The following is a 16,066-nucleotide window of genomic DNA, read 5'->3' on the forward strand; positions in this document are numbered from 1 at the left end:
AACGCAGGAGAGCCCCCGAGGAACAGGTACTCAGAGCGGTAGATACCAAGACCAAAATCAGGAACAGGAAGTCCTTGAATGAGATGGATTCAGAAAGACGGAACTCCTTGTTTACTCGGAAGGCAAGGGCCGGTCAGATTAAATACGCTATCGGTCTGACGTCATCGAGAGGGGCGCCCCTGAGGTTCCTGCCATGACGTGTTCAAAGGAGGCCCTTGCGTGCGCGCGCCTAAGTAATTCCAGGTCCAAGATGGTGGTCGGCAGTGCCGGAGAGGTTGGCAGGGATTAGCAGAGGCCGCCATTCTTCCCAGACTTGATGGTGCAGGGAAAAAAGAGGTGAGCATGAGAGGTCGTAGCCGTCTGCGACTGACAGGCGTAACACTTTGGATGTGCTATATTGGTTTCAACAGATGATATTTAGCTAGTTTTCTTTCTTTGACTTGGTACTCATTATTTTATCTTTTATGAATATAGTACAAACATGGATGGCCTCTCATGGGCTTATCTGCAACCTCAATAAAACTGAGGTTTTATGGATTAGTTGGAGCCAACTTTTTCCTTTGTTGAAAGTCAAAATTGGAAACATTATTCTCTCTGTGATTTCAAAAGTTAAGAATTTAGGTATCATCCTTGTTACTAAATTATCTATGACAACCCACATTTAGGGGCTGATGTAATACCATGTGCAGCAGCTAGCGCACAGTTTAACATGTGATTGGATATGTGTTTTGGACGCACATCCATAACCCCCGATGCATTTCAGGGCTTAGACATCCAAAACCTAAATCGTTGTGTAGCTAATAAATTCCATGTAGATGAGGCTATTAGTTAATCCCTGCGATGCAAAACATTTCCTGCACGGCTAATGTGCTCATTGCAATGTGACAAATTTTACGCCAACCTGGAGCTAGCGTAAAGATATGCCACACTCAAAGGTGCATTGAAAAAAAAGAAAAATCCTGCTTTCTGTGATTCCTCCTAATAGTATCGTAGCGATATTAAGTAGGGGGAATCAAATAAAGCAGATTTAGTTTAAAAAAAAAAAGTTTTTGAAAAAAAAATTTCTGGACACCCAACATACATAGTCCAAGCTATGTATCTTGTGTCTATGCTGGTATCGGGAAAAAATGGACACTCATAAATTTAGCTTCTGTTTTCCCAACCCGTTTGACCGCCACCTCTCCTGTGCATTCAGTGCCGAGGAGGTGCTGGGGACGCACAAATTTTCCCTTGCGCCTCCTTTTTAGTGTGACCCCTAATTTAAATATTGCATCGCGCCTAGGAGAGGTGGCTGGGCGTGCATTAGGAAAATGGACGTGCAACACTGAGCGCCCGCCCATTTTCTGCATACAAATATTGCATTGGCCCCGCAGTGCTGTGGCCAGATTATTTTTCAAATTGAAACTGGTCTGTAAGTTAAAACCTTGACTCTGGTGAAAATCTCTGATCAGTGTTATAGGCCATGGTATTATTTATTTATTTTATTTATTTATTTTAATTTTTTCTATACCGGCATTCGTGATAATATCACATCAAGCCGGTTTACAATAAACAATGGGTGATAACCGGAATAGAGAACGAAATAATATGAAATATACATAATATAGATGCAGTTACAATAAACAAGGAGACGTACAACTAGGAGCAAGAAGAAGACAAAATAGAAACTTTAACAAAGTGAATAAACCTGTAGAATGGAGGAATTTCCAAAAATGGATGTTTGAGATTTACAATGAATTGTTCAGTACAAGTATGTAGTTTAACAATAAAGACAAAATCATAAGTAATGAAGATTCTGGATGATTATAATGCTTAGGGGTAGGATACCAGGATGGTTATAATACTAAAAGATGTTGATTGGAGGTTGAAAGTATTATCCTATATCAATTAGTGTAACTCACTTTATCTTGGCAATTCCAGCATTTCAACTGCATTATCTTCCATTTATTCAGAATACAGCAGCTTGTCTTTGTCTGTGCTTTTCACAACCATTTTGCACCTTTATTTCTTTTTAAGAAATTCCATTGGTTACCGGTATCCTGGTGGATCAAATTTAAAGTGAAGACAAATTAATATTTAGTCAGTTTTGACTTCTTGCACTCCAGATAAGACATTGCTTTCTTTCAGTCAGCAAAGCCTGGTTATTCCGATCTTTAAATAGGTGCATTTAGCTGAATCTCGTGCTCGAGTATTTGTCGTGCTTGGCCTGCTGCTTTGGTACTCTATTCCATCGTCATTGCATCTTGAAGAAGATTATACTGTGTTTCAGAAAAAGGCTAAGGCTTTTTCTTCACCCAAGTATTCAGTGTTGGGCGAGATTCAATTGTTAATTGATGGTTCTGTTTGCTTATCATTTATGTTGTCTTTGTATTTTTTGTATATGCTTTAGTCTTTTTCTTTTGATGTGTTTTTTAATTATTTTTTTTAAATTGTATTTTATGTTTCTGTACTCTGATGAGTGTACTTTGTAGGATCAGCAGAATATAAATATTTTAAATAAGTGTCCCATAGGTACCAGCTCTGTGAGTGCTCTGGATCCTTGAGCATCTGCAATATCAGATCTACCACTTGCATCTGCTCTTCAATCTTCTAGACCCACAGTAGCTGCTGAGAGGAGAGATTGAAGAAGTGATACAAAAGATAGAGCTGATATTGGGGGGTGCTTAAGGACCCAGAGCACCTACAGAACTGGTACCTGTTGGATATGATAAAATGAGAACAGAAAAAGAAAATTGTTTCCTGGTCAAGGGAATCCAGTATAAGAACTGGATATTTAACAGCATTATTTTAACACCTCAGAACTGTTTCCTTTGCTTGTGGCACATATTAATTTTTTTCTAGGCATTATTCAACTCTAGTCCTTGGTCACAACAGGTCTATTTTGTGGAGTTAATTGAAATATGCAAATTAACCCAGTTTTTGAAACCACTGTATGCAAGTGGAGGAGTAACCTAGTGGTTAGAGCAGTGGGCTACAGACCAGAGTTCAAGTCCCTCTGTCACTCATTATGACCTTGGGCAGGTCACTTTACCCTCCATTGCCTGAAGTACAAACTTAGGAGCAGATTTTAAAACTTATGCGTGGGCGTAGATTTGTTCGCACAACCTGGCGCGAACAAATCTACGCCCGATTTTATAACATGCGCGCGCAGCCGCGCGCATGTTATAAAATCCAGGCTCAGCGCACACAAAGGGTGCACACATGTGCACCTTGCGTGTGCCGAGCCCGAGGGGAGCCCCGATGGTTTTCCCCGTTCCCTCCAAGGCCGCTCCAAAATCGAAGCGGCCTCGGAGAGAACTTTTCACACACCCCCCCACCTTCCCCTCCCTTCTCCTATCTAACCCACCCCCCAGCCCTAACTAAATCGTCTCCCCTACCTTTATTTCAAAAATTACACCTGCCCAAGGCAGTCGTAACTTGCACGCACCGGCTCACCATCCTCCAGCACAGGCTGTTGTACCGGAGGATTCGGCCCCGCCCCCGGCCCCACCCCTTTTTCGAAGCCCTGGGACATACGCACGTCCCGGGGCTTGCGCGCACCACCGAGCCTATGCAAGGACAGATTTTTTCAGGTTACGCGCGTAGCCTTTGAAAACCTGCCCCTTAGATTGTAAGCCCTCTGGGAGTAGGGAAATACCTAAAGTACCTGAATGTAATCCACTTTGAAGTGCTGAAAAAAAAGTGCAAAAAGCAGAGTATATAAAATAAAAAAAAACCCTTGCTCGTGTATTTAAGTTTTCTTATGTTCTTATAGTAGCTAAATAACAAGCGGATTGTGATAAATTGCAGGAAGACCTTGTTAGACTGGAAAATTGGGCATCCAAATGGCAGATGAAATTTAATGTGAATAAGTGCATGGTGATGCATATAGGGAAAAATAACTCATGCTATAATTACACAATATTAGGTTCCATTTTAGAAGCTACCACCCAAGAAAGAGATCTAGGCGTCATAGAGGATAACAAACTGAAATCGTCGGTTCAGTGTGCTGCGGCAGATGTTGGGAATTATTAGAAAGGGAATGTTAGGGAGGGCGCCCATCAGGCCCTGTTAGGAGCGCAGAGGCACAGTCCCATCTCAAAGGAGGATGTGAGCCCTTGGATCAAGGCACAGCTCAGGGAGGAGCCCCAAGACACACCGCGAGAGGTGAGCAGGTACGAGCATGGGTGGAGCAGGAGCAAGGCTGGACTGAAGACAAAGCGAGGAATATCCAGAACAGGAACAAGGCAGGCTCAGACCTCCACTGGACCTACATGCACCAATGAGATCCAGCAATGCAATGCTGGTCTCGAGAGTAGCCCTCTGGCCACTCGATAGCCCTTCCGGACCTGCTGCTTGGGAATGACGAGTGTGTGAGGCCAGACAGAGGCTGAGGGCAGGAACACAGATGAAGACTCAGGATACTCGGAGGATTCAGACATAGGCTTGGATACTCAGGAGACTCAGAAGAAGACTTGGATACTCAGAAGACTTGGACAAGGATTCAGGTTGCTCGGAAGTTTCAGGCAAGGATTCAGGAGTGAGGCGAAAGTACTGGGTGAGAACTGCATCGCAGCGTGCCCTACACAGCCGCCCATGACTGGTCGTGGACCATCCTGAACGCGAAGCAGACTCCAGGCGAAGAAGTGTAACTTGAGACTGGAACATGACGAATATTCAGTAGAGGCCTGCACCGGGGCGCGCCCTATATAGCCACCTGTGGCTAGTCGCAGACCACGCTGAAGCGGAGCAGGTTCTGGCAGAGACTTGGGCATGGATGGAAGCAGGCACAAGGAACTCCAAAGACCGGGACAGGATTCAAGACTCAGGATTCAAGACTCAGGATTCTCAGAAGCAAGGCATTAAAATCAGGAGTCTTCCGGAGGCTTGCGCTGCAGACGAAAAGAAGGCCTTGTACCATGAGGCACCCTACACAGTCCCCCATGGGCCGGTCACAGACCACGATGGTAGCACGCCAGGAAGGGTGAACAGACGAGGGACCTGGGAACTGGACGAAGACCTGAAGATGAGACAAACAGAGTCAGGTCAGTAACATCGGACATCAGGAACATGGAACATGGCACCTCAGGACATCAAGAGAGCTGGACATCTGGAACATCAGGAAATTGGAACAGGCAACGAGGGAGGTATGACGAGGGACGAGACCAGGAACATCAGGATGACGAAGTTCAGGAACACGAAGAACATGGAATGAAGATCCATAAAGGCACAGGAAGACCACGGAGGACCTGGATCAGGAAGAAGACCACAGACACTGTGAAGACTGGATCCGAAGGCCCTGAAGAACTGAAGCAGGGCCCTTTTATAGGGCTGAAGCAGGCGAAGAGTAGTGACAACATTCCTGAGGGCCGCAGGGCTTTTCAATTCAAGCGTAACAAGCATCAGGGCATGATCAGAAGAAGGGATGTCATGAATCTCACTAGCTACCAACTTATAAAGAAATTCAGATATAAGAATGTAATACAATCTAGAGTATACATTATGCATATGAGAATAAAAAGTAAATTCCTTATCCGCTAAATGAAGAGTATACCAGGCATCAGTTAATTGCAACTTTTGGACAGGAAACCCATCCCTAGATAGGCCTGAGATTTCTTGGAGTCTTGAGGAGTTTACAAGTCATGAAAGGGTTATCTACCACATTAAAATCACCTCCTACGATCTCTGCATAATCATCCTAAGCCACTACCTTGGTCAGAACAGTAGAAAAGAATCTGTGGGAATAGACATAAAGGGCATTTATGTTGACAAGGACCATCTTGAATCCTTGCAGTTCCCCCACTTCAATAACAAATTGGCCATTGGGATCAGAATAACATTTATTATTCGTAAAGCTAACCTTTTTATTGATTAAAATGGCCACCCCTCTCTGTCGGGAGTTAAAAAATGAGAAGAATTAATGGTCAACCCATTCTCTCTGCAGTTTTTGGTGTTCCCCATCATCCAAATGTGTTTCTTGAAGGAAAGCTACATGCACCCCACATTTCCACACATCAGTTAAAAGCTTTTTCTTTTAATCGGCAAATGCAACCCGTCAATATCAATAGTGGAAAAAACAAGATTAGACATGGAAACAGGTATATAAAAAAACTTAAATAAATAAATAAATATATCCAAAGCAGTCTATGAGCTGCCACAGAGAGAGGGATCCCCCAGTATAGATCCACTCCCCCCCCCCCCCCAAAAAAAAGCTGAAAATCCCCAGTAAAACAAAGAAAATGAAACCCTAGTGGGCCAACTAATTATGAGTAATTATCAAGCATTCTCTTAATAATTACTCTGCCTCCACAGCTCCCTCGGACTGTCCCCACCCAGGGCAACCTCCAAGTATCCATCTTTCATATTTTTAATAAAGCTATAGTAGCACTTTTCCCTCTACCCCTCCCTTAGTCAGCCTTCCCCTCTCCAGTAGGCTCTAGGCCCCACAAGTCTAGCTCTTCCTACTGTTTACACCATGCTCTACCAAGTTATTTGTATCCAAGTTGTTCCACGCTGTTCTTTGTAAGACATAACTTATGTCATTGTTTTGTTTGATGTTGGAATGTAAACCGAAGTGATTTGTAACTCTGTTACCTGAACCTCGGTATGTAAAAGTTATAAATAAATAAATGCACAACTCCATTTACACACATACACACAAACCATCCTTACATCACACAAACCCCCCATCCAAATAAGCAACCCGAACTCTCAACCCCTCAGTCAGGAGGGGCACCCCCAAAGCACCAGTGAACAGGTGGACTCTTCCTCCCTCACCAGCAAGAGGTGCCCATTACCAACCGAGGGCTCCCGGAACCAGTGGGGTTCCCAGTTGAACAGCCCCTTCCCTCACCAATCATATACCAAAAAACCAAAAATCATCTAATAAAGTCACAAGTGGTGGTGAGGGCCAGGGCAAAAGCACCACATCCAACGGAAAAAAAAAAAAACATGAAAGAAAAATAGAGCAGGTCCCAAAAGATCATAGGCAAGAGAAACCCTGATACAAGGGACCCCAACCAGGCCACCTAGAAAAACGAATGAAAGAAGCACTAGGCCAAGATCACCATCAGTCGAGAAGCCTCTATGCTGCTTGAGCCGAAGAGAACATTTTGGTCTTGCCCTGGAAGAAAACCTGCAGCCGCCCTGGATATTGGAGGAGGAACTTGATCCCATGGTGATAAAACTGCGTACAGCATAGGGTAAGCTCCCAGTGTGCCGCTTGCACTTTAGTGGAGAAATCCGGAAAAATCAGCAGTTTGCCTTGGTGAAAGGTGAAATTTTGTTTATTATTATAAGCTTGTAAGATCCTGGCCTTGTCCATATAGTTCAAGTAGCAAACTCTGGAGATCATTCTCTAATGCTTTTCGCGTGAGATAGCTAGCTCGGGGCGGAGTCGGCCCCGGAAGAGGAGGAGTTGGGGCGGCACCAGGGCCGACGCTGCAGACACATTGCTGGCGGCAAAAGGTAAGATTCCTTATCACCGCCAGTTTCGCGCCGAATAACTATCGCAAGACCGCCCCCCGCTTCGCCCCTCCGCGCCCCGGATTCTCTAAGGTCTGTGACCTTAGAGAATCCGGGCCTATGACCTGGTGAGGCTGCAACTGATCTTGCTTCCTGGGCCCCGAGCCGGTGTGCTCTCTCAACTAAGATTGGCCGGTCGCCCATGTTAGCTGTAACTATTCTGGGATCCATTTTTCACAGAGCCACACCAGTTCATCCCCATGCACCAGTTTGGGGACCCCCACAATCCACAGGTTATTCCTGTGGCTTCTGTTCTCCAGATCCTCGAGCTTGTCTTCCAGAGTTTTGTGATCTCAGTCGCACCCAATTCCAGGATGGCCAGATGCTCCTCATGCACCGCCAGAGTATTTTGCACCCCGGAGAAAGCTGACACATAAGCTTCTACTTTATCATGCACCTCATCTATGGACGATTGAATGCATTGCAACTGGTCCACGAGAGCAGCCAAAACAGCCTGGGTGAGATCCTTTATGACTGCCTCGGAGAGACCTTGAGAAGGATCCTCCACACTTGGGCCTTCCGCTAACATTTTATTGTGTCTCCCGACAGGTCTCTAAGTTAGGCCAGTGCACTTAGGGTGTCCCGCCATCGTCTCCAAATATGCTCAATTCGATAGTAGCACAGCACACCTTTCCCTTTTAACATTATTCCTGACATTTGCGGTGTTTAAATAGCAGGTAAAATGTAGGAACCCCGTTGGTTCCTAGGGAGCGAGAGAAAGAAACATGCGATCAGGCAGACAGCATTGACATACCCCTTGGAGTTCTATTTTATTTTTACATTTATAGATTGCCTTGTTTAAAATCAGCTCAAAATGATTTACAAGAGTTTTGCATCATACTCATTTTACATACATTGCAATTTTGATGACAAGTATAATAATTCACATATGTAATCAGCTAATCATCTTAAGATGCACATCAAAATACCTTCATTATATAAAATAACTTATAAGAACATAAGAAAATCCATGCTGGGCTAGACCAACATCTATCGAGCCCAGCAACCTGTCTCTGACAGTGGCCAGTCTGAGTCATTAAGTACCCAGTAGATCCAAAGAAATATATATCTATTTCTTATTACTCACTCCTAGGGATAGGCTTCCCCTAGTGTACCTAGCTAATTATGTTCTATGGACACTTTTCCTGTAGCACAATCATGATTATATAAACTTCTATCATGTCTCCTCTCCGCCTCCATTAGTTAATAAAATAACTGATCATGTTAATATGAAGCAACCCAATGTTAAGATGGAGGGTTGACTATCTACCATGCAGTAAAGTATGACTGCCCCTGCTTTTGCTCAGAACAGCATGCATTGCCTCCTTAAATATTTTGCAGCCAGTGTGGAGTCATTTTCCTGAGAAAACTGACACACACAAAAAGAGAAATGTTTTGGCAATACATTGGAATGGACTTGTTTGCAGTGAGGATGTCATGTAAAAGATGTTTTATTGACTGCCATTTAATACTATTTTTAATGTTACAAATGGATTTTTCTAGGAACCAGTTTTATAAGTAACAGGTATAGACTAGATTGTTACTTCTCTTAGGTGAGTGTCCAGAAACGTTTGTGTATGCATTTTGTGTATAATACATTTTTGGTTTAGGCTTTTTGCATGATAACATTTTGTGACAAAGCTAGAAACATGAATATTCTCAACTGTGAAGTTTCTGAAGCAGGGCATTTCTAAGTAATTACACCACTCTCATCAAAAAGAACAATTGCAATCAAACTAGATATTCTATTTAACTTATAGTTAACAATTATGTGCAGCCTAGCATGGCTGATTATAACTTCTTAGTTCTACATAAATTTCTTTATACATATTGCAAAAGCAATATTTTCTGGATTTGCTCAGGTCAGAGTGGTGCATTGCTTTGGCACTTCAGTACAGTGCATTCAGAGAGACTGTAATTTAAAAGCCTGAAGCATTTCTTTTTGTTTGCTGTGTATATTTTTTAAAATTCTGCTTTTTTATTTGTATAGGACCCTGCAGGTATTTTTGAGCTGGTGGAACTCGTTGGAAATGGAACATATGGACAGGTCTACAAGGTAAGAGCCCAGAATAAATTGAAGCATGTAACAGTTTCACAGGCTTTCTGCTGAATCTCTTTTTCATCCACAGTATCAAGATATGATCTCATAGAATCAACCATTTAGTCTAGCTGATGAAATTTTTCCCAAGAGCATGTAGTGATGTGATAATTCCTGTTTTTGTTGGAGGGGGGGAGGGGCCTTATTCCATTTTACTTTCAAATTCGTTTTATCATCACGGCACAAGGATCAACGTCTACCCAGTGACATATGATGGCTTGTTCTATTCCTTGTCCATTTTTTTTCACTCTTCTTTTGAGTTGCCAATGAATTAGATATTTACACTTGCCAGCAGAGCCAGGAGAACATAGTTTCCAAACTCATCGCTCCATGCCTGCAGTCAGATTTGCTTTTTAGAATAACCAAAATATGCAAATAAGACAGGTTCTTAGATCAGATCTATGTGAATATAGTTCATGAATGGCCATTAAGGAGATTCTGAAATTTAAACCCAGCTGTGGATCCCCAGGACTAGTTTTGAAAAACTTCTTATCAGGGATAATTCTTATTCTTAATTACATGGTGCCAATGAAATTAATGGAAGTGAAGGATATATTTGAAGATGAGATCTTCCAGTGAAGATGTCGCCCTCTCCATGAGAATGAGTTGGAAGGTATCCATGATCTGATTTTTAAAATTCACATTTTGAAACTGAAAGAATTGTTTCATTGGAAGCAATACCACCACTATGCAATGAAGAACTGCTTCTCATTTTACTGAATGGTAGGTCTAGCAGGCCTTCACAGGTCTTTGCAAATCAATGCCACCAACCATAAAGATCATATCTAAGTGTCCTTTATGGTGGTGGCATAGATTTGTCACATTGAGAAATTCAGTTTAACAAATTAGGAGACGTTGAGTTTAGCATATTCAGGATTAAGTATCCAACAAATGTTAATTATGGCAGTTATCCTCCAATTAGGAGCTGGGCCTCCCAAGAAAGAGATTCCATATTCTTCTAGGGAGGCCCAGAAATGTAAAAACTCTGCTTGTAGTTTTATTGCCACAAGCCTCCATTCTAGAGGATGACTAGAACAAAGAAGCATCATGAGATAAATGGCCAAAGGTAGTAGCATGGCTGGATTCTCTTCCTTTCTCCTTTGACTTATAGCGGTGGTTTCCAAATCCAATCCCCCAAAGGAGTCTGGTTGTTATGATATCCATAATGAACATTTACGAGATGCATTTTCTTGCATTTGGCCAAATAACTAAATTCATTTTAATATTTGGGCTACTCTGGCCTTTTTTAGTTGGTAGGAATGGGGGAGGTAGATTCTTAAAGATTGGATTTGAGAGGCACCAGTGCTTTTGCACTTCAGTATTATTTATTTATTTATTTATTTATTTTTATATACCGATGTTCCTGTATAATATACATATCGCACCGGTTTACAGTGAAATCAAACTGATGCCTCTAGGGCAGCTTACAACGAAACATAAAAACTAACAATAAATAACTTGGACTACCTCTTGGGCAGCTTACAATGAGAACAGAGTAACAAAAAAGTACTTGGACAATAAGGAATTTGCAGAGAACTTACAATGAACAACAAGGCCTCATTAAACTGAGATATGGCACTATAAGAAACGTAAGTACAGAGGGAGAGGGGAATCAGGGTGTAAAGTGTCATTGTATTCCTCTGGTCTTAGTTCTCCGGGAAGGCTTGGGCGAAGAGCCAAGTCTTTAGCTTCTTTTTGAATGTCCTGTGGCAGGGCTCTATGCGGAGATCCGGAGGGAGCGAGTTCCAGAGAGGGGGACCCGCCGTGGAAAGAGCGCGTTTCCTTAGAGACGTTTTTGCTGGCTGGGTAAGAAGCGTGTTCTTGTACGCATATCTGGTCGGTCTCTTAGAGGAGTGCTGTTGGAGTTGATAAGTAAGGTTGAGAGGGGAGATGTTGTGAATGGCCTTGTGTATCATCATAAGGCTTTTAAAGTGAATTCTATATTTAATCGGCAGCCAGTGTAGGTGCTGTAGGATGGGGGTGATATGTTCCCTTTTTTTAGTGTTTGTGAGAATTCTGGCTGTGGCATTCATGACCATCTGAAGTGGTTTGATGGTGCAAGCAGGGAGACCCAGCAGGAGTGAGTTGCAATAATCCAGTTTCGGGAGGATGATGGATTGTAGTACCAGGCGGAAGTCACGGTGGAGAAGAAGTGATTTTAATTTTTTTAATACTTGCAATTTGAAGTAGCATTTTTTTGTGGTGTTGTTAACGAACTTGCTGAGGTTGAGTCGGTTGTCTAGTAGTACACCCAGGTCTCTCACTTGGGTAGTGCGGTCAATTGAGATGCTGGGACATTGGTTGGCGGTTGTGGGGAAGAGCGGGATATAGTTTTCTGGAGCTATAAGAAGGATTTCAGTTTTGTTGGTGTTTAGTACCAGGTTGAGGCTGGAGAGTAGGGTGTTGATTGCTGCGAGGCATTTGGTCAAGAAAGACAAGGTATTTTGAAGAGAATCCGCTATAGGGATGAGTATTTGTATGTCATCCGCATATAAGAAATGCATTAGCTTGAGTTTGGTTAGTAGTTGACAAAGTGGGAGAAGATAAATATTGAACAGAGTAGGTGACAGGGATGATCCTTGAGGTACCCCCAGTACAGTGATCCTTGAGGTACCCCCAGTACAGTGATCCTTGAGGTACCCCCAGTACAGATGATCCTTGAGGTACCCCCAGTACAGTGCACTAGTATAGAATATCCCAATGCCTGTAAGTCCATATCTCAGCTCTTGACATAGTGGTCACACAAACGTATTTTAAGGTAAATGAAGAAAAATAATTGCCAAACATTGTAGAGTGAACAAGTATTTGTATTAATGGCTTCTCATAAAAATGTTATCTGTCCGCATTTAAAATCACAAACCGGTGTCCTGCATAAATGTACCTTCCAGAGGTGGTAATCCCAGACGCTTTCATTTTGGTGCTTCACAAGGGTACTGTGCATGAGCAGTATTTAAAGCTATTATTGTCAGAGTTTATGCAAAATAAATGGGCTACCCTCTGTTGAGCTGATTTTGAGAACAGATAACACCGGGTTGAAACTTCAGACCGCAGTAGAAAATGGCTCCAATATTTACTTCTGAGTGATAAGCAAGTTCCCTTCCTAACCTCTCAGAAGTTTCATCTCTTGGCTGGGTTGTTAGGTTATAAAAATGCCTCTTTCTTCCCCTTTCTTACAATTTCATTTTAGATTAAATTGAGGGCCTGCATGATCTTTCTTTTACCTTTGTTATACCAGAAACTTGCATCTTTCCTAGTACTGTAGGCTGTTTGAATTCTGATATGTTATTTTCTTATATTACATATTGGTCTCTAATCTGTTTAACCTTTTTCTCCTGAATTCAGATGTTTAAGCGATAAGTCATTATTTAATTCCCCACCCCCCAAAAAAAAAGAAATTCCAACAAAATGGCTGCAAAATTGTGTTCAGCACTTGCTAGAAATCAACAAGTAGAATTTTGGTACTGTTAAATTATAAAACATGCATACTTAAGACCTGTGTGATAAACTTTTTCAGCATCCCTGAGATGCCTGGGACCTGCCTAACACTATTAAAAGTCCCTTCAGCTCCACTTCTCGCTTGTAACATATTTGTGTGTTATAACAAATCGGGGGGAAATCTCTTATGAGATTTCCCCCCGATACCTTCCAACTCAAACTTCTCTTTGCTAATGGAGGATAAGTCAGGGGAGCTTGACATCATTTCGAACCATGGTTGCTTGTTAAAAAATGTATTTATGCCTGCCTAATGTGTTTTCTGGTGGCATTGGTGTGTGATGGATAGTGGCCTCTCCTGTGTGTGGTTAACCGCTGCAGTCTGGGGAAAATGTGACTGCGGTGCTTTATAGAAGAATCTATTGTGTGTGACTCAGTCGCGGAAAATAGTATTTGTGCAAAGTGACGGAGAAAAGCAGAATGTAAAACTGGTGAAATGTCTGCTGTGCGGCTCGGCCATTTATCGTGTCATAAACTAAAGAATTCCATTATATAAAGAAATTGAAATTTCTGTATGAGGCTTTAAAAAAAAAATGTAAACCTTATAAAGTATTTGGGATTCTGTTAGCAATATCCAGGAAACATATTTACAGCTGCTGAACTGTGTAGGTATTTTTTCTTGCACAATGGCCCGGGTTTTCAGCACAGAAGGGAATGCATTTTCCATTTTTTGGGGGGGATGTGGATTCAGTGATTTCCTGCAGTTCTTTGCATGATCACTGTCTAGGGGCCAAATATAAATGTCTCTCTCTCAGCAGCATCGAAATGTAAGGCTTTTATGAGTAGTAGAAAAGCACAGCTCCGCCTGGCACAGTGGGACTTGGTGTATCGAGGGATTTTCCTTTAGGTACTGATTTGGAAAAGACTTTGACGAATCACAGACATCTCAAGTTTGGATTGTGGATTTGAAGAAAACCAAAGAGAAGGGGGTAAGGGGAAGACTGAGAGGAGGGAGAGCTGAGAAGAGCAAAGCTAAAGTCTTCGCCACACAGCCTCCCTACACCCAAAATAATTCCTAAAATCAAAAACTGCATGTGCTAGATGCAATCAACTAGAGTAATACATCGCCACAAGTCAAATGTCAGTTATTAAACCTGGAATGTTGCAAATTACTTTTTAAAATACCTACAAAATTTAAAATTTTGCTAATTCAACTCCTTTTTGGTCTGTTTTTTTTTCCTTTTCAGTGCCTGCAGAACAGGAAAGGAAGGGGGTGAAGAATGGGGTTGGGGTGAGAGGATGTGGATTAGGGAGCAGGTTCCAAGTTTACTCCTCCTCCTCCTCTTCCATGCAGGCTGCTGGATGGGGAAGGATTGAATCAGAAAACCCCCCTTCTGCTCTGCCTGTTCAGTCTGAAAAACAAATGGTGGAACTCCATTCTAGTGTGTGTTTCCCCACAAAATAAGCCCTGGGTTTGTGGAATCCTGTGATTCATTTAGTATCTTATGTTCTTACGTTATGTTCGTTGTGTGATGAACATCGAAGTACAGCAGCTTTCAGGAAGACTTTATATTTTAATATGGAAATAAGAAAACACAAAAAAATTTGAAGTTTGAAAATAAGAATGAAGTAAAGGGACATATGACCAAATTATGAGTTTGACTGATATACAAACTCTGTGAGTGTGGGTCCTACAAACAATTGGGGCGGATTTTCAAACAATACGCGCGCCGGTACTTTTGTTCGCGCCACCGGCGCAAACAAAAGTACTCCAGAATTTATAAGAGATATGCGTAGCCGCGCGTATCTCATAAAATCCGGGGTCGGCGCACGCAAGGGGGTGCACATTTGTGCAACCTGCGCGCACCAAGCCCAGCGCGGCCTACCTGTTCCCTCCGAGGCCGCTCCGATTTCGGAGCGGCCTTGGAGGGAACTTTTCTTCGCCCTCCCCCCACCTTCCCCCACCTTCCCCTACTTAACCCACCCCCCCCTTACCTTTGTCGGCAAAGTTACGCCTGCTGAAACACCGCGTCGTTTCGGGAACGACCTCGGACACGCCCCCTCCCTCCCCGTTTCGAGAGCGCGTCGTTTCGGGAACGACCCTGGACACGCCCCCTCCCTCCCCGTTTCGAGAGCCCCGGGACTTACGCGCGTCCCGGGGCTTTACGCGCGCCGGCACCCTATGCAAAATAGGCGCGCCGGCGCGCGAGGGCCCTGCGCGCGTAATTCCTGCCGGATTTACGCGCACAGGGGTTTTAAAATCCGCCCCTGTGTGTGGTTAATCTTATATGTGGCTATATTATAAATAAGAAAACTGACCAGTGAAACCTATTCAGTTTTGTTAGTGTGTTCTCACTTTCAAGGGTTTCTGGAATACACTGGGTGTGTATCTTGGGCGAGTTTTTTGTGACTGTGCTACTGGAGCCATCCCTGCCCCCTGCCGTTGATCTTCTAGCCTTGGCCCCTACCGCTATTACTAACCCTGCGGGCTGCTAAGTAAATGAAGCAGGCAGAGGTAGCTACTGATAGTGTCACCCTGATCATCCAACTTCAGCTGCATCCCCCTTAAGCCCAGCATTTGCCCCTCCCCACTCCGTGTGCCACTGAGTTAGAACTGTACTGCCCTGTGCAAGACTACCTCTGTGAATTCCAGGACGTGCGTTTGACACAGCAGAGGCCCTCTGAAAAGGAGGGTTGAAGTTTCATAAGTATGGAAAGCAGTATAGAAGAGCAGAGAGGGGAAAAGCTGTCTGTTTTCTTTTGCCCTGTCCTGCATCCTCTTGCCCTCTGAGCCAGGTCATTTTGTAACACCTTCCCTGACCATTGATTTTTGAAGCCACAGAGCTGGTGCTTGGACCAGCTCTGTGACAGCACCAGGACTCTTTAGTTAATGTGCCCCGAGCAGTGGTTACACATGCATATATGCAGGCTGCAGATGCGGGGAACATGCATGTCCTGGAAAGTAAGCTACATTTAGGTCTGGGTAGGGTTTTTTTTTTGTGTGTATTGCAGCTTAGCTTCCCAACACTTTAC

Source organism: Rhinatrema bivittatum, chromosome 9 (genome assembly GCF_901001135.1).
Source record: "Rhinatrema bivittatum chromosome 9, aRhiBiv1.1, whole genome shotgun sequence".
Taxonomy (NCBI): domain Eukaryota; kingdom Metazoa; phylum Chordata; class Amphibia; order Gymnophiona; family Rhinatrematidae; genus Rhinatrema; species Rhinatrema bivittatum.